The 20,319-nt window shown below is 39.8% G+C and overlaps 1 pseudogene; it reads right to left on the reverse strand.

Moving 5' to 3' along the window:
* Positions 1-16,979: 16,979 nt before the first annotated feature.
* Positions 16,980-18,158, reverse strand: LOC129536245 (DNA sliding clamp PCNA pseudogene; annotated as a pseudogene).
* Positions 18,159-20,319: the final 2,161 nt, after the last annotated feature.

Genomic DNA, 20,319 nt, shown 5'->3' on the forward strand with positions numbered 1-20,319 from the left:
TCAGTTGAAGAAGGTATTTCAGGGAACCTGGGCTAATTAGTCCTCATATTACTGGAAACAAGTAAAAACTGACTACGGAATTTATTGAGGTGGAGGGTCATTTGTGATCTTAATAGGAGTGGTTTTGAGAGAGTGGAAGCCTGATTGGAGAGAATGGGTGGCTAGACATTGGAGTCAGGAGTTCAAACAACTTTTTAAAGGAGCTTTGCAGTAAAGGATTAGAGAGAAATGAAGTGATTAAGAAATGAAGGTACAGGAGAAAGAGGTCAAGATTTTTTTTTAATAAAATGGGAGAAATCACAGCATCTTTGTGTGTCTATGGTGCTGATCTATAAAAGGGACAATCTGATTATACAAGAGCAAGGGGAGATGAGCTGGATCAATGTTCCTGAGTAGGTGTGAGGGAATGGGGTCTAGTGCACAAATGGAAAGCTGAGCTTAGCTAAGTGCACAGATGGTTTCATGTTGTCAAGAAAGGAGGTAAAGTATGTGGGCACAGACGCTAGTCAGTCAGTCAGTTCAGTCGCTCAGTTGTGTCCAACTCTTTGCGACCCCATGAATCACAGCACGCCAGGCCTCCCTGTCCAACACCAACTCCCAGAGTTCACTCATGTCCATCGAGTTGGTGATGCCATCCAGCCATCTCAATAGGTGGGTGTTATTTACCCTTTTAAAAATAATTTTAAACATTCAAAGGATTCATTATTGTTGCGTAGTATCATACCCGATAGTGATCAGCTGGAAAGAATATATTGCTCAACTTGATACTCTGCTGATACTCATTAAAATTGCTTTACTTTTCATTGGAAACATATTTAAAAACACTTAATAGCCACTCTTCCTAAAGTGTTTCAAAATTCCTCTCCTAGAGCAAGTATGAGCCAATTATGAAAGAGTCTTATGATTGAATTTACATTTCAACTTCAATTTAACAAATCATTCAATGAATGTATAGGGGCTGGGATCACTTAAGTGTGGCTTTAAATGATTGCATTGGAGATATGGGTAATGAGAAAAGATGGCAAAGAGCTATATGAAATATGAATTACCTGTTCAGACTATCAGTTATCTATCAGTTCTTCATGGGTGGTTTGGTAAGCCTCCTCTTCTCTACCTTCTGCTCATAGAAAGGTTATAAAACTCATAAAATGTAAGCCTTGTATCTGGAGAAATGTTACATACAGGGTTTCCTTATGTTTATGTAAGTATGTATGTTATTTTAAAGAGGGAAACATGCACTTAATATTCTTTTACTGTATGCTAAGCTGATTCATGGGGTCACAAAGAGTCAGACACTACTGAGCGACTGAACTGAACTGAAGCATGTGCCAAGCTCTGTAATGATATTTAATGTCTCGTGGATATTCACTACCTTGGGTTAAATTGAGAAGTATAGATATGAATGCCATATTGTTTAGAAAAAGACTGGACTGGAATAGTTGTAGAAAACTTGGATAAGAAATGAAGAACTTGCGTTGGGACTTCAAGCCAAGTCTTTGCCTTGGCACCTGAGATAGGAAAAGGGTGAAGGATATATCTGTGCCTAGCAAAATGCTTGGTGCATATTAAGTACTTAAAAATACCTGTTTGATTAATTTTGCTACATTATGTGTGTGAATATTCAAACCTTTGGTTCGCATTTCCTAGAAGTGGAAAAACAGTGGAGACCAGGCGTATGTATTATGTAGTAAAGAATCCAGTTTTGCTAGCATTATTCAGTCTTAATTATTGGAAATCTAATTTAGGTCCAAATTGGCTGTGCTCTGAAGGATTTATGAAATGTTTTAACAAAAGTGGCAGATTTCTGGAAAGAACTGAAAAACCAAAGGAGAGAGAACTTGGCTCATTCATCTTGATTGAACTGGGAATATTTTTACTGGAAAATGAAGGTTGCTATTGGGATTATCTATTCGTTAAAAAAATTATTTGTTGTGTTAAAAAAAAAGAGGAGTAATTAAATGATTGTAGGAAATAAACAGAAAATAGACTAGTTTTTCAGTTGACCTTGAGGCTCTAGCACTAGAATTGATAGTGACTCTATTTCAGCCTCAATTTATTCTTCAGTTGCCAGGAAAATGTCATATTCACACGTCTTGAGGCAAGCTCTAAGTTATCAACAGATTGCTCAAAGTGATGTCAACTGTTTTGTATAAAAACCTCACTATTCTTCAAACTGTAAAAGTATGCTTCTGTTTTCCAAAGTAGAAGCATATTTTATTTTCTGTTTTCTTTGATTTTGCAGTATAATTTTGATAACTTCGTAGTAGAGTTTGAAAATTTTTTATTATATTATGGATGTGTAAATGACTGCCAGGAGATTTTGTTCAGACTCCAATTTCCTATAACTCATCACTTGTTTGTAGTAAAAGCTTTCAGTTCAGTCCATTGGTTGAAATTCTTGAATAAATCCTCCAAGATTTTAACTCTACTGGACTAGAAGTTGTACAGATGATTTTGAAATCATGTTGAAATTTTATCCACTGAAAAAGCCAAGATCTGAATGTGAACAGAAACCAAGGGATACTAATGTTGGAAAAGTCCCTGATGCTGTGAAAGATTGGGGGCAGAAGGAGAAGAGGGCATCAGAGGGTGAGATGGCTGGATGGCATCATTGATGCAATGGATATGAACTTAGGCAAACTTTGGGGGATGGTGAGGAACAGGGAAGCCTGGTGTGCTACAGTCCATTGGGTTGCAAGGACCTGAAGATAACTTTGTGTGGAACATATTGTGCAGGCAGCCTTATGAGAACTGATAATATTCAGTTATAATATAATAATATTTAGGTAGCACATAGCTATAAAGAACAATATCATGAGATATCCTTCTTAATTTAGACTATAGGATAGAATGATGAGTGAGGTTTTGATCTGCAGAAATACCTGTTACTAAAGAACTGTTAAAGGAATAAAGCAAATGAAGGTGGCAAGATGAATGATGTTTGCATAGGCAAAAGCCTCATCAAATATGTTACCCACAGTTGTTGATCTTGGAAACCAGGAAAATATGGACTTCCTCTAAACCATCAATTCTAATGACTCTTTGGCAATTACTTGTTCCAACTATGGTTTTTAAAAGATCATTCAGATACTTCTGTGAACCATATATTTTTAAAAGATCAGACCAGGTTAACAGGAATATAGAATAGATTCAATTGGCCTAAAGGGATTCATAGTATCTCCTGTGGTCACACCCTGCCCCCTTCCTCATGTGCCGTCCCCTCTCCAACACCGTGCCATGGTGTTACACCTGAATTTAGACTCTAGTTCAGTCCTGTTGCTCTTCATATCTTGTTTGTCTCATCCAAAGCTGTTAATTGACAAAATCTATTGTTGTTTTTTAGTCACCAACTCTTTGTGATCCCGTGGATTGCAGCATGCCAGGTCTCCCTGTCCCGCACTGTCTCCCGAAGTTTGCCCAAATTCATGTCCATTGCATTATGTCATCCAGACATCTCATCCTGTCACCCCTTCTCCTTCTGCCCTCAATCTTTCACAGCATCAGGGACTTTTCCAATGAGTTGGCTGTTTATATCAGATGACCAAAATACTGGAGCTTCAGCTTCAGCATCAGTCTTTCTGATGAGTATTCAGGGTTGATTTCCATTATGACTGGTCTTATCTCCTTGCTGTCCAAGGGACTTTCAGGAACCTTATCCAGCACCACAATTCAAAATCATCAATTCTTTTGCGCTCTGCCTTCTTTACACTCCAGCTTTCACAACTGTACATGACCATTGGGAAGACCATAGGCTTGACTATATGGATCTTTGTCAGCAGAGTAATGTCTCTGATTTTTAGCACACTGTCTAGGTTTGTCATATCTTTCCTGCCAGGGAGCAATTGCCTTATGATTTCATGGCTGCAGTCACCATTCAAAGTGATTTTTAGAGCCCCCAAAGAGGAAATCTGTCACTACTTCCACCTTTTCCCCTTCTATTTGCTCTGAAGTAATGGGGCTGGATCCATGATCTTAGTTTTTTAAATACTTAGTTTTAAGCCAGCTCACTCACTTTTCTCCTTCACCCTCAAAGGGCCCTTTAGTTCCTCTTCATCTTCTGCCATTAGAGTGGTATCATCTGCATATCTGAGGCTGTTGATGTTTCTCCTGCCTGTCTTGATTCCAGCTTGTAACTCATCCAGCCCAGCCCTTCTCATGAAGTGCTCAGTATACAGGTTAAACAAACAGGGTAACAGCAGACAGCCCTATCGTACTGCTCTCTCAGTCTTGAACCAATCAGTTGTTCCCTACAGTGTTCTCACTATTGCTTCTTGACCCTCATACAGGTTTCTCAGGAGACGTGTAAGATGGTCTGGTATTCCCATCTGTTTAAGAACTTTCCACCGTTTGTTATGATTCACACAGTCAAAGGCTTTAGTGTAGTTGTTGAAACAGAGGTAAATGTTTTTTATGGAATTCCCTTGCTTTCTCTATGATCCAGCAAATGTTGGCAATTTGATCTCTGGTTCCTCTTCCTTTTCTAAACTCAGTTTGGACATCTGGAAGTTCTTGTTTTGCATAATACTCAAGCCTAGCATGCAAGATTTTAAGCATGACCTTACTAGCATGGGAGATGAGTGCAGTTGTCCAATAGTGACACCTGAATTTAGACTTTTGCTGTTGCTGTTGTTGCTAAGTCACTTCAGTCGTGTCCGACTCTGTGTGACCCCATAGACGGAAGCCCACCAGGCTCCCCCGTCCCTGGGATTCTCCTTAGTTCAGTCCTATTGTTCTTCATATCCTGTTTGTCTCATCATAAAGCTATTAATTGACAAAATCTATTACCAAAACTAAAAAAAATCAGTACTGAGTTCTTGGGCACTGTTAGAGTTCTTCCATTTAGGCTAATACCAGAATCATAGTATGTTGATAGATCACAAAACTGAAGCTTAAAATAGTCTAGAAATTATGGGTAGCAGGTGGAGAACAGCAATTTCCTTTGAAACACAACTAATCTTTCTGGTTTGCTTCTTTACCCAGATCACACTACTCACTGACAGTCCCCAGTCAATTATCAGTCACTTTAAAAAGTTTATTGATGCATTTTCTAGTAAGAGATTTTAACAAACTAGCCTTCAAATACCAATAAAGGAGAATAATTATAGTGAAAAGCTTTGGTGTTCATTTGGTTAACAGTTGTCTCAGATTTGGTTTGAAATCCAATTTTGCCTTGAAGAACTTTAAAATTAAGAAAACTTTAGAGAATTTTTCATTGCTACTGCTTCTCCTTTGAAGAGGGGAAAAAAAAGTGATGCTATTGATATTTCCATAGAGTATTTTTGTTTTCTGGTTCTTTTTTTTTTTTTTTGGTGAGAAGAAGAGGTAACAGGTCAGCCAAAGTTTTTTTTTTTTCTCAGAATGCACATGCGAAGAGTTGACTCACTGGAAAAGACTCTGATGCTGGGAGGGTTTGGGGGCGGGAAGAGAAGGGGATGACAGAGAATGAGATGGCTGAATGGCATCACCCACTCGATGGACATGAGTTTGAGTGAACTCTGGGAGTTGGTGATGGACAGGGAGGCCTGGCGTGCTGTGATTCATGGGGTCGCAAAGAGTTGGACACGACTGAGCAACTGAAATGAACTGAACTGAACCCTCATTGAGATTATCTCAGAAGATGACAACTTCTAGATATCCAGATCTATTTCTTGACTTCCAAATTTTCCATATGGCTAACTCCATCACTTCTATTTATTTAGATGCAAGGTGTTCCTGTGGCACTAACTTCCTCCTAAGGAAGAATTCTTATGTAGCCTTATTCCCCCACTTCTGATGTGTATTTTTTAAACTCAATGTCAGTGCCATTTTCTGTGGAGCAAGCAGCCTCTCTTTAGGGCTTTTTTCCCTGAAACTTCCCCTCAGTCTGTCCTTCTATTCACTTCATGGGATAAGCCCACTGCAGGCTTCAGGCTGCAGCATACAGCTCATTTTAGCAGCCTTGCCAGGCCACCGATCCTCTTCCAGATCTTTGTCTCTGCATAAATAGAAGGAGTAGGGGCATCATGTGAGCTGCTCCTGCAGGTGCTGCTCCTCCTGGAAATTGCTCTTTTTTCCCTCTATTTTCTGGCCAGTTATTTAAACTTTATTTAGTTGACCGATTCAGTTTGCCTTTTGTTTTCCTACTGAAGTTTTGAGATGCATACATATCTACTGAATTGAGATGGAATGAGGAACAGGTGCTTGTTGACTGATCATGGACAAAAAGAACTGATGGATAAAACATACGGATTCCAGGGTTCTAACTATATTCTTTTTTCCCTTAAAGATACTGTTAATAGACTGTCTTTGAAACATCAAACCCACAAGTTTCTAGTTGCTCAAGCTGAAAAATCATCCTTGATTCTTCTTTTTTCTTTATTCCCCATACCTAGGGCAACTATATGATTTATTGTCCAAACTGAGGTAATGTTGAGAATAAAGAGGCACTAACTCTACAGGGCCCTAGGACAATCAGAAATAAGTTTTGTCCCAGTCGAACTGGGAATATATGACTATCCTACTGGGCTTCCCTGGTGCCATCAGGGAATTTGCCTTCAATGTGAGAGGCCTGGGTTTGATCCCTGGGTTGGGAAGATCCCTTGGAAAAGGGCATGGCAACCCACTCCAATATTCTTGCCTAGAAAAATCCCATGGACAGAGGAGCCTGGCAGGCTATAGCCCATGGAGGCCCGAAGAGTCAGACACCACTGAAGAACTTTCACTTTTACCTCTAAGCAAATCAGCAAGATTTGTTGGCTTTACCTTCAAACATTTGTTGAATGTATTCATTTATCTCCATGACTATCATCTATTCCAAACCATCATCATGTCTACTCTATACCATTGTAACAACTCCTAACTGATCTCACTGATTCTTGTTCGCTTATGGTTTATTTTCTGCACAGCAACGAAAGGGGTCTTTTATAGACAAATTAGATCACATAATTTCCTGTTCCAAAGTCTCCCAAGGTTTCAGTGTTCTCAGAAGAAAATTTTTACTGCTTCCATGACCAAAATTGCCTTACCTGCCTCTTATAGGTCATCCCATATCAATGTTGCTAGACCTCACTCTACTGCATCACTTTTCTAGTCCTTGAAGACAAAACTCATGCCTACTTTGGGGACTTTGCATTTGTTCCTGTCTTTGCAGGAAATACTTGCCCCTCAGGTCTCACCTTTCTGACTCTTATCATTCACATCTCAAAAAAATATCACTTCCTCTGAATACTGGGTGTTCATTGGAAGGACTGATGCTAAAGCTGAAACTCCAATACTTTGGCCACCTCATGCGACGAGTTGACTCACTGGAAAAGACTCTGATGCTAGGAAAGGTTGGGGGTGGGAGGAGAAGGGGACGACCGAGAATGAGATGGCTGGATGGCATCACCGACTCTGTGGACATGAGTTTGAGTGAACTCCGGGAGTTGGTGATGGACAGGGAGGCCTGGCGTGCTGTGATTCGTGGGGTCGCGGAGAGTCGGACACGACTGAGCGACTGAACTGAACTGAACTGAATATTGTACCTCATTCTAATGCTGTCTTCATCCTTTCTCCAGTCACTCCCTCACTATTATGTTTCTTTAAAGCATTTCTCAATATCTGAAGTTGTCCAATTTTTTAAAGTTGTGGTAAAACACATGTGGCATAACATTTACCATTTTAATGTGTAAAATTCAGTGGTTTTAAAGACATGCATGATGTTATGCAATTAATTGCATCCATCACCTCCGTCCATCTCCAGAACTTTTTTCATCATCTCAAAGTGAAACTCCAGACCCATTTAAAAATTTTATCAAAGCATAGTTGATTTACAATATTGTTAATTTCTTCTTCACAGCACAGTGATTGAGTATATATATATATATATATATATATATATTAAATTCTTTTTCATTATGGCTTGTCACAGGATTTTGAATATATTTCCCTGTGCTGTACAGTAGGGTCTTGTTGTTCATCCTTTATTTATATAATAATTTGCCTCGGAGAGGGAATGAAAGATGGTGGAGGAATAGGACGGTGAGACCACTTTCTCCCCCACAAATTCATCAAAAGAACATTTGAACACTGAGTAAATTCCACAAAACAACTTCTGAATTCTGGCAGAGGACATCAGGCACCCAGAAAAGCAGCCCATTGTCTTCGAAAGGAGGTAGGAAAAAGCATAAAAGATAAAAAGAGAGACAAAAGAGGTAGGGACAGAGCTCTGTCCCGGGAAGGGAGGCTTAAAAAAAGAGAGGTTTCCAAATACCAGGAAACACTCTGGTGAGTCTGTGGCAAGCCTTGGAACCTCAGAGGACCAGATAACTGGGAGGAAAAAGAAAGAAATAATTAAAACCGACAGATTACCTGCCGAAGGGTAACTCCCAGTGGAGAAGCAGCGCAGACGCCCGCGTCCGCCATTAGCCGGAGGCTGGGAAGGTAGGAGCCGGCTGAACAGCTTAGAAGGAGGACCGGGCCTGAAAGCCGCGAGGGCAGTCTGGGGGAGCTGACTGGAGATAGCAAAGCAGACTGTGGGATAGCTACCCCGTGAAAAGGCGAAAAGCCCTAACCTAAGACTCTGCCAGCCCCGCTCACAGAACAAAGGACTGAGCAGAGCTAGCTGGCTGTGGACAGCCCATCCCCCATCCCCCACTGAGACAGGCAGGGGAGGGCAGCCAGAGCCGGAAGGGGGCAACCGTGGCCCCAGAGAGGCATCCAATACCAAACTGCAGGCAGGCTTCATTGCTAACCAAGACTTCATGGGTTTCTGACCAGTCAACATCCTCCTGAGAAGGTTCGCTGGCTGCACACCCAGAAAACCGAGTGGCAGGGACTGGGGAAGTGATAAGTCACAATGACCATGCTCGCCAAATGCATGGTCACATGACCTGCTCGGACCGGGGAAGGCACAAAACGTAGGCCCAACTGAGTCTGCGTCTTTGTGGAGTACCCGAGTGCCTGAACCTGAGCCGCTCAGACCTGGAAGTGCATGCAACCCAGCGTGGGTCTCGGACAGTTCCCGGCAGAGCAACCTAGAGCCTGTGCAGTGTAGACTGGGACAGCACACACGCCGTGAGTGGGAGCAAACCCAGTGTGGTCGAGAAACTGCATGCACTCCCCACAGATACCAGAGATATTTGTCTGCAGCGTTTCTCCCTTCCCAGAACAGGACTGAACAACTGAGCCTTAAAAAGTGTCCACCACCGCCCCCTATGTCAGGGTGGAAATTAGACACTGAAGAGACCAGCAAACAGAAGCTAAAACAGAGGGAACCACCTTGGAAATGACAGATAGAGTAGTCTAGAGGCTACTCCAAGAATAAGACAAAAAACCAGAGGCAAGAGGTTTAAGCCTGAATCCTGGGAACACCAGAGAACTCCTGACTCCAGGGAACATTAATCGATAGGCGCTCATTAAACACCTCCATACCTACACTGAAACCAAGCACCACCCAAGGGTCAACAAGTTCCAGAGCAAGACATACCATGCAAATTCTCCAGCAACACAGGAAAATAGCCCTGAGCTTCAATATACAGGCTGCCCAAAATCACTCCAAACCCACTGACATCTCATAACTCATTACTGGACACTTCATTAAACTCCAGAGAGAAGAAATCCAGCTCCACCCACCAAAACACCGACACAAGCTTCCCTAACCAGGGAACCCTGACAAGCCACCCGTCCAACCTCACACACAGCGAGAAAACTACATAATAAAGAGAACTCCACAAACTGCCAGAAGACGGAAAGGCCACCCCAAGCACAGCAATATAAGCAAGATGAAGAGGCAGAGAAATACCCAGCAAGTAAAGGGACAGGATAAATGCCCACCAACACAAACAAAAGAGGAAGATATAGGGAATCTACCTGATAAAGAATTTCGAATTTTGGTGGTGAAAATGATTCAACATCTTGAAAGCAAAATGGAGTTACAGATAAATAACCTGGAGAAAGGGATTGAGAAGATGCAAGAAAGGTTTAATAAGGATTTAGAGGAAATAAAAAAGAGTCAATATACAATGAATAATGCAACAGATGAGATCAGAACAAACAGTAGAATAACAGAGGCAGAAGACAGGATAAGCGCGCTAGAGGATAGAATTGTAGAAATAAATGAAACAGAGAAGAAAAAAGAAAAACGAATTAAAAGAAATGAGGACAATATTAGAGACCTCTGGGACAATGTTAAACGTCCCAACATTCGAATCATAAGAGTCCGAGAAGAAGAAGACAAACAGACAGACCATGAGAGAATACTTGAGGAGATAATAGTTGAAAACTTCCCTAAAATGGGGAAGGAAATAGTCACCCAAGTCCAGGAAACCCAGAGAGTCCCTAACAGGATAAATCCAAAGCGAAATACTCCAAGACACATATTAATCAAATTAACAAAGATAAAGCACAAAGAAAAAATATTAAAAGCAGCAAGGGAAAAGCAACAAATAACACACAAGGGGATTCCCATAAGGATAACAGCTGATCTTTCAACAGAAACTCTTCAGACCAGGAAGGAATGGCAAGACATACTTAAAGTGATGAAAGAAAACAACCTACAGCCCAGATTACTGTACCCAGCAAGGATCTCATTCAAATATGAAGGAGAAATCAAAAGCTTTACAGACGAGCAAAAGCTGAGAGAATTCAGCATCACCAAACCAGCTCTCCAACAAATGCTAAAGGATCTTCTCTAGACAGGAAACACAGAAAGGGTGTATAAACTCGAACCCAAAACAATAAAGAAAATGGCAACGGGATCATACTTATCAATAATCACCTTAAATGTAAATTGCTTGAATGCCCCAACCAAAAGACAAAGGCTGGCTGAATGGATACAAAAACAAGACCCCCGTATATGTTGTCTACAAGAGACACACCTCAAAACGAGGGACACATACAGACTGAAAGTGAAGGGCTAGAAAAAGATATTCCACTCAAATAGAGACCAAAAGAAAGCAGGGGTAGCAATACTCATATCAGATAAAATAGACTTTAAAACAAAGGCTGTGAAAAGAGACAAAGAAGGAAACTACATAATGATCAAAGGATCAATCCAAGAAGAAGATATAACAATTATAAATATTTATGCACCAAATATAGGAGCACATATCTAAGACAATTACTAACAAGTATGAAAGGGGAAATTAACAACAACACCATAATAGTAGGAGACTTTAATACCCCACTCACACCTATGGACAGATCGACTAAACAGAAAATTAACAAGGAAACACAAACTTTAAATGATACAGTAGACCAGTTAGACCTAATAGATATCTGTAGGACATTTCACCCCAAAACAACGAATTTCACCTTTTTCTCAAGTGCACATGGAACCTTTTCCAGGATAGATCACATCCTGGGCCATATATCTAGCCTTAGTAAATTCAAAAAAATTGAAATCATTCCAAGCATCTTTTCTGACCACAATGCAGTAAGATTAGATCTCAATTACAGGAGAAAAACTATTAAAAATGCCAACATATGGAGGCTGAATAATGAACAAATCATGGAAGAAATCAAAAGAGAAATTAAAATATGCATAGAAATGAATGAAAATGAAAACACGTGGGACTCTGTGGGAGAGGGTGAAGGTGGAATGATTGGAGAGAATGGAATTGTAGCATGTATATTATCATAAGTGACCAGTCCAGGTTCGACGCATAAATTTTCCTCTGTTCATTTAAAAAAAAAAAAAAAAAAAAGAAAACACGACAACCCAAAAACCTCTGGGACACTGTAAAAGCAGTGCTAAGGGGAAGTTTCATAGCAATACAGGCACACCTCAAGAAACAAGAAAAAAAGTCAACTAAATAACCTAACTCTACACCTAAAGAAACTAGAAAAGTAAGAAAGGAAGAACCCCAGGGTTAGTAGAAAGAAAGAAATCTTAAAAATTAGGGCAGAAATAAATGCAAAAGAAACAAAAGAGACCATAGCAAAAATCAACAAAGCTAAAGCTGGTTCTTTGAGAGGGTAAATAACATTGACAAACCACTAGGCAGACTCATCAAGAAACAAAGGGAGAAGAACCAAATCAATAAAATTAGAAATGAGAATGGAGAGATCACAACTGATAACACAGAAATACAAAGGATTATTAGAGAATACTATCAGCAATTATATGGCAATAAAATGAATAACCTGGAAGAAATGGACAAATTCCTAGAAAAGTATAACTTTCCAAAACTGAACCAGGAAGAAATAGAAAATCTGAACAGACCCATCACAAGCAAGGAAATAGAAGCTGTAATCAAAAATCTTCCAGCAAACAAAAGCCCAGGTCCAGACGGCTTCACAGCTGAATTCTTCCAAAAATTTAGAGAAGAGCTAACACCTATTCTACTTAAACTCTTCCAGAAAATTGCTGAGGAAGGGAAACTTCCAAACTCATTCTATGAGGCCACCATCACCCTAATCCCAAAACCTGGTAAAGATCCCACAAAAAAAGAAAACTACAGGCCAATATCACTGATGAACATAGATGCAAAAATCCTTAACAAAATTCTAGCAATCAGAATCCAACAACAAATTAAGAAGATCATACATCATGACCAAGTGGGCTTTATCCCAGGAATGCAAGGAGTCTTCAATATCCGCAAATCAATCAACGTAATACGCCACATTAACAAACTGAAAAATAAAAATCATATGATTATCTCAATAGATGCAGAGAAAGCCTTCGACAAAATTCAACATCCATTTATGATAAAAACCCTCCAGAAAGTGGGAATAGAAGGGACATATCTCAACATAATAAAAGCTATATATGACAAACCCACAGCAAACATTATCCTCAATGGTGAAAAACTGAAAGCATTTCCCCTAAAGTCAGGAACAAGACAAGGGTGCCCACTCTCACCACTACTATTCAACATAGTTCTGGAAGTTTTGGCCACAGCAATCAGAGAAGAAAAAGACATAAAAGGAATCCAAACTGGAAAAGAAGAAGTAAAACTTTCACTGTTCGCTGATGACATGATCCTCTACAAAGAAAACCCTAAAGACTCTACCAGAAAACTACTAGAGCTAATCAAGGATTACAGTAAAGTTGCAGGATATAAAATCCACACACAGAAATCCCTTGCTTTCCTATACACTAATAATGAGAAAATAGAGAAATTAAGGAAACTATTCCATTCATTTGACTGTGTGGATCACAATAAACTATGGAACATTCTGAAAGAGATGGGAATCCCAGACCACCTGACCTGCCTCTTGAGAAACCTGTATGCAGGTCAGGAAGCAACAGTCAGAACTGGACATGGAACAACAGACTGGTTCCAAATAGGAAAAGGTGTACGTCAAGGTTGTATATTGTCACCTTGCTTATTTAACTTATATGCAGAGTACATCATGAGGAACGCTGGGCTGGAAGAAGCACAAGCTGGAATCAAGTTTGCTGGGAGAAATATCAATAACCTAGATATGCAGATGACACTACCCTTATGGCAGAAAGTGAAGAGGAACTCAAAAGCCTCTTGATGAAAGTGAAAGAGGAGAGTGAAAAGGTTGGCTTGAAGCTCAACATTCAGAAAACAAAGATCATGGCATCTGGTCCCATCACTTCATGGGAAATAGATGGAAAAACAGTGGAAACAGTGTCAGACTTTATTTTTTTGGGCTCCAAAATCACTGCAGATGCTGATTGCAGCCATGAAATTAAAAGACGCTTGCTCCTTGGAAGGAAAGTTATGACCAACCTTGATAGTATATTAAAAAGCAGAGACATTACTTTGCCAACCAAGGTCCATCTAGTCAAGGCAATGGTTTTTCCCGTGGTCATGTATGGATGTGAGAGTTGGACTGTGAAGAAGGCTGATCGCCGAAGAATCAATGCTTTTGAACTGTGGTGTTGGAGAAGACTCTTGAGAGTCCCTTATACTGCAAGGAGATCCAACCAGTCCATTCTAAGGGAGATCAATCCTGGATGTTCATTAGAGGGACTGATGCTAAAGTTGAAACTGCAATACTTTGGCCACCTCATGCGACGAGTTGACTCACTGGAAAAGACTGATGCTGGGAAAGGTTGGGGGCGGGAGGAGAAGGGGACGACGGAGAATGAGATGGCTGGATGGCATCACCGACTCTGTGGACATGAGTTTGTGTGTACTCCGGGAGTCGGTGATGGACAGGGAGGCCTGGCGTGCTGTGATTCATGGGGTCGCGGAGAGTCGGACACGACTGAGCGCCTGAACTGAACTGAACTGATTCCATTCACTGTTGCAACGAAAAGAATAAAATACTTAGGAATATATCTACCTAAAGAAACAAAAGACCTGTACATAGAAAACTATAAAATACTGGTGAAAGTAATCAAAGAGGACACTAATAGATGGAGAAATATACCGTGTTCGTGGATTGGAAGAATAAATATTGTGAAAATGAGTAAACTACCCTAAGCAATTTATACATTCAATTCAATCCCTATCAAGCTACCAACGATATTTTTCACAGAGCTAGAACGAAATAATCTCACAATTTGTATGGAAATACAAAAAACTTCGAATAGCCAAAGCAATCTTGAGGAAGAAGAATGGAACTGGGGGAATCAACCTGCTGGACTTCAGGCTCTACCACAAAGCCACAGTCAAGACAGTATGGTACTGGCATAAAGACAGAAATAGAGATCAATGGAACAAAATAGAAAGCCCAGAGATAAATCCACGCACCTATGGACACCTTATCTTTGACAAAGGAGGCAAGAATATAAAATGGAGAAAAGACAGTCTCTTTAACAAGTGGTGCTGGGAAAACTGGTCAGACACTTGTAAAAGAATGAAACTAGAACACTTCCTAACACCATATACGAAAATAAACTCAAAATGGATTAAAGATCTAAATGTAAGACCAGAAACTATAAAACTCCTAGAGGAGAACTTAGGCAAAACACTCTCTGACATAAATCACAGCAGGATCCTCCATGACCCACCTCCCAGAATATTGGAAATAAAAGCAAAAATAAACAAATGGGACCTAATTAAAATTAAAAGCTTCTTCACAGCAAAGGAAACTATAAGCAAGGTGAAAAGACAGCCTTCAGAATGGGAGAAAATAATAGCAAAAGAAACAACTGACAAAGAATTAATCTCCAAAATACACAAACAGCTCCTTCAGCTCAATTCCAGAAAAATAAAGGACTCAATCAAAAAATGGGCCAAAGAACTAAACAGACATTTCTCCAAGGAAGACATAAAGATGGCTTACAAACACATGAAAAAATGCTCAACATCCCTCATAATCAGAGAAATGCAAATCAAAACCACAATGAGATACCATTTCACACCAGTCAGAATGGCTGCTATCCAAAAGTCTACATGCAATAAATGCTGGAGAGGGTGTGGAGAGAAGGGAACCCTCTTACACTGCTTGTGGGAATGGAAACTAATACAGCCACTATGGAGAACAGTGTGGAGATTCCTCAAAAAACTGGAAATAGAACTGCCATATGACCCAGCAATCGCATTCCTGGGCATACACACCGAGGAAACCAGAATTGAAAGAGACACATGTACTCCAATGTTCATCACAGCCCTGTTTATAATAGCCAGGACATGGAAGCAACCTAGATGTCCATCTGCAGACGAATGGATAAGAAAGCTTTGGTACATATACACAATGGAGTATTACTCACCCATTAAAAAGAATGCATTTGAATCAGTTTTAATGGGTGGATGAAACTGGAGCCTATTATACAAAGTGAAGTAAGCCAGAAAGAAAAACACCAATACAGTATACTAACACATATATATGGAATTTAGAAAGATGGTAATGATAACTCTGTATATGAGACAGCAAAAGAGACACAGGTGTATAGAACAGTCTTTGGAACTCTGTGGGAGAGGGTGAGGGTGGGATGATTTGGGAGAATGGCATTGAAACATGTATATTATCATATTTGAAACAAATCACCAGTCCAGGTTCGATGCATGATACAGGATGCTTGGGGCTGGTGCATGGGGATGACCCAGAGGGAGGATAAGGGGAGGAGGGAGGTGGGAGTGGTGTTCAGGAGTGGGAACTCATGTACACCCGTGGTGGATTCATGTCAATGTATGGCAAAACCAAGCAATATAATATTGTAAAATAATTAGCCTCCAAAAAAAAAAAAAATTGCCTCTGCTAATCCCAAACTCCAATTCCTTCCCTCCCCTACCCCACATACCCCTTGGCAACCACAAGTCTGTTCTTTATATCTGTGAGTCTGTTTTTGTTTTGTAGATATGTTGATCTGTGTGTTTTAGACTCCACATGTGAATGAGATCATATGGCATTTGTCTTTTTCTTTCTGACCTTGCTTGGTATTATAGTCTGTTGGTCCATTCATGTTGCCGCAAATGACATTATTTCATTCTTTTGGTGGCTATGTGATATACCATTGTGTATGTGTGTGTATATATATATGTCTCACAACTTCTTTATCCATTCAACTGTTGATGGACACTTAAATTGTTCTCATGTCTTGGCTATTGTAAATAGTGCTGCTATGAACATAGAGGTGCATGTATCTTTTTGAATTACAATTTTGTCTGGGTATATGCCCAGGTGTGGATTGCAAAGCTCCAACCTATTAAACAACAGCTTCCTATAAATCCCTTGCCCTTGCCTGAACCCCTGGCATCCACCATTTTATACTGAATCTCTATTAGTTGGACTACTCAAAGTACCTCATATAAATGAAATCATACAGTAGTTGTGCTATTTTAGTTGGCTTATTTTATTTAGCATATGTTCTCAAGGTTCATATGAAAGTGAAAGTCACTCAGTCATGTCCAGCTCTTTGGTACCCCATGGACTACACAGTCCATGGAATTCTCCAAGCCAGAATACTGGAGTGGGTAGCCTTTCCCTTCTCCAGGGGATCTTCCCGACACAGGGGTTGAGCCCAGGTCTCCCGCATTTCAGGCTGATTCTTTACCACCTGAGTCACCAGTGAAGCCCCCTACTTTCACTTCTTAAGATTCATATATATTGTAGCATATGTCAGAGTTTATTTCCTTTTAAATCTGAATAATACTTCCTTTTTTTTTTTTAAATTCAAATGACTTTTATTTAAATTGAAAACAATACTTAAAACACATTTAGAGTCAAAACTCTTGTTTATAAAAAACTATAAGGATTATTCCTAGGTAAGGCAGAAGTACTACTCAGTTAACAAGACCAGATTTGACTTTGGACTTTTCTTTAAACAAGTTGTAGAGAATGGAGAAAAGTTATTTACAGAAAACAGTATCTACATATGTACTCAGAGGTACAAAGACAAAAAAGACTTAAGTGTGTGCTGGCATCTCAGAAGCAGTTCTCAAAGAGCTTAGTTTTATTTCTTTGAATTTTAAGAATGTCTAAGATCCTTCTTCATCCTCGATCTTGGGAGCCAAATAGTACTCTAAATGTCCCATATCAGCAATTTTATACTCTACAACAAGGGGTACATCTGCAGACATACTGAGTGTTACTGTAGGAGAGAGTGGAGTGGCTTTTGTAAAGAAGTTCAGGTACCTCAATGCAAAAGTTAGCTGTACTGGTTCATTCATCTCTATGGTAACAGCTTCCTCCTCTTTATCAACATTACTCGTCTGTGACAACTTAATATTTCCATTTCCAAGTTCTCCACTGGCAGAAAATTTCACTCCATCTTTTGCACAGGAAATTACAACAGCATCTCCAATATGACTGAGATCTCGGCATATACGTGCAAATTCACCAGAAGGCATCTTTACTACACAGCTATACTCTTGTTCTGGAATTCCAAGTTGTTCAACATCTAAATCCATTAACTTCATTTCATAGTCTGAAACCTTTTCCTGATTTGGCGCTTCAAATACTAGTGCCAAGGTATCCGCGTTATCTTCAGCCCTTAAGGTAATGATGTCTTCATTGCCAGCACATTTTAATATTTTGGACATGCTGGTGAGGTTCACACCCATGGCCAAGTTGCGGTCACAGCGGTAAGTGTCGAAGCCCTCTGAGCGAAGGGTTAGCTGCACCAAGGAGACATGAGACGAGTCCATGCTCTGCAGATTCACGCCACTTGAGCTGATGTCCCAGCAGGCCTCGTTGATGAGATCCTTAAGCGCCTCCAGCACCTTCTTCAAGATGGAGCCCTGGACCAGGCGTGCCTCGAACATGGTGGCGGAGTCGCAATGACACGGCTACAGGTAGAAGGAGTGAGAAAGGTGTAGCCCGCTTAGGCTTCAGAGGATGAGAGCGAGAGGCGTAACACGACTATGGACGCCTGAGACGAAGGAAACCACTCATAATACTTCCTTATATGTGTATAAACCACATTTGTTTATCCATTTGTTCATTGATGGATATTTAGTTTGCTTTCACCTTTTGGCTATTTTGAATATTGTTGCTATGCAAGCAGATTTCTGTTTGAGCCCCTGATTTCAGATCTTTTGGATAGATACTCGGAATTCCTGGAAAAAAGTGAAAATGTTAGCCTCTCAGTTGTGTCCAACTCTTTGGGACTTCATGGACAATAGCCCACAGGCTCCTCTGCCCATGGAATTCTCCAGGCAAGAATACTGGAGTGGGTAGCCATTCCCTTCTCCAGGGGATCTTCCTGACCCAGGGATTTAACCCTGTCTCCCACATTGCAGGCAGATTCTTTACTGTCTGAGCCTGGATGATATGGCAATTCTATGTTCAAGTTTTTCAGGAATCACCATACAATTTTCCTTAGTGGCTACACCATTTTGTATTCCAACCAATAGTTGAGAGATATCATTTCTCAGCATCCTCACCAAAGCTTATTCTCTGTGTGGGTTTTGTTTGTTTTTTGATAATAGTCATCCTATTGGATGTAAAGTGGCATCTCATTGTAGTTTTAACTTACATTTCTTTAAGGAGGAGTGATGTTGAGCATCTTTTTTTCATGTGTTTATTGCTTTTTTTTTTTTTAACAGATATGCTTATTCAAGTCCTTTACTACTTTTTATACTGCTTCTTAAATTTTAAAAATTTATTTATTTATTTTTGGGTGCCCTGGGTCCTTGCAGCTGCATGGGCTTTCTCTAATTAGGTGAGCAGGGGATACCCTCTAGTTGTGGTGCATGGGGTTCTCACTGCGGTGGTTTTCTTTTCTTGTTGTGGTGCACAGGTTCCAGGCACATGGGCTTCAGTAGTTGTGGTTGCATGGGCTTAGTTGCCTTGTGGCATGTGGAATCTTCCCAGACCGGGGACTGAACCCATATGCCCTGCATTGCAAGGCAGATTCTTAGCCACTGGACCACCAGAGAAGCCTCGTTTGCAATTTTCAATCAATTTTTAAAAATTGAGTTATAGGAGTTCTTTATATATTTTTAATATATCCTTATCAGATTGATGGTTTGCAAATATTTTCTCCCATTCTGTGAGTTGCCTTTTTATTCTGTTGATAATGTCCTTTGATGAACAAAAGACTTTAATTTTTTTCTTTTTTAATTGGAGGAAAATTGCTTTACAATGTCTTGATGGTTTCTGCTGTATAACAATGCAAATCAGCCTTAATTAAACATGTATCACCTCCCTCTGGAGAAAAGTTTCTAATTTTGAGCAAGTCCAAATTATCTGTTTTTTCTTTTTGCCTGTGCTTTTGATATTATATGCAAGAAATAATTGCCAAAGTCAATGGTATGAAGTTTTCCACTGTGTTTTCATCTAAAAACTTTATAGTTTAGTTCTTAAATTTTAAATCTTCTACTTACAATTAATTTTTGTATATGGTACCTGTTCTAGTTTCTGATTTCCATCACTCCAATAAAATATCAGCTCAATAAAATTATAGATCATATCTGCTTGGTCTGCATCATATCCCCCACTCCTTCATGAGAGTTTGGCACGCAGCAACATATGAAATGAATGAACTAAAGAAGACATGCATGTGAAGTTTCTAAGGCAAATGTTTACTTTTTAGAATCATAGACTTTTGTGCTAGCATCAGAGTTTATTTAATTTGTGTTGGTCACCTTCTAGGTCAACTTTCTTCTGTTCGTATTTCTTTTATGACCATATAGCCTAGAAGTTATACTCTTGAAAGCATGGTTAATCAGACTTAAATGATCACAATCCTCTAAGACTGGGATAAAACATAACAGATAATATAAAAAGCATCAATAAGTCTTCTTTTGTACAAAGAATAAATTGGGGCAATGAGCTTCAGAATGTTTTTTTTTCTTTTTTTGATTCTTTATGTTTCATATATCTTTTCACTTTAGCTTTGGCCAGTTTCTTTATTTACCTGGGGAAATACAGTCCTATTTATGATTCTTAACATATTATGTGACCCATAATTGAGGAAATGGGCCTAGAAACTTTGACATTCTTCCCCTTAATAATTGATTGGAGGGTAGAGAGGACTCTTCTTTCTGCCATTCC

The sequence above is a fragment of the Moschus berezovskii genome, chromosome 6 (assembly GCF_049115385.1).
Source record: "Moschus berezovskii isolate FMDL1 chromosome 6, NW_MosBer_1.0, whole genome shotgun sequence".
In the NCBI taxonomy this organism is placed as follows: Eukaryota; Metazoa; Chordata; class Mammalia; order Artiodactyla; family Moschidae; genus Moschus; species Moschus berezovskii.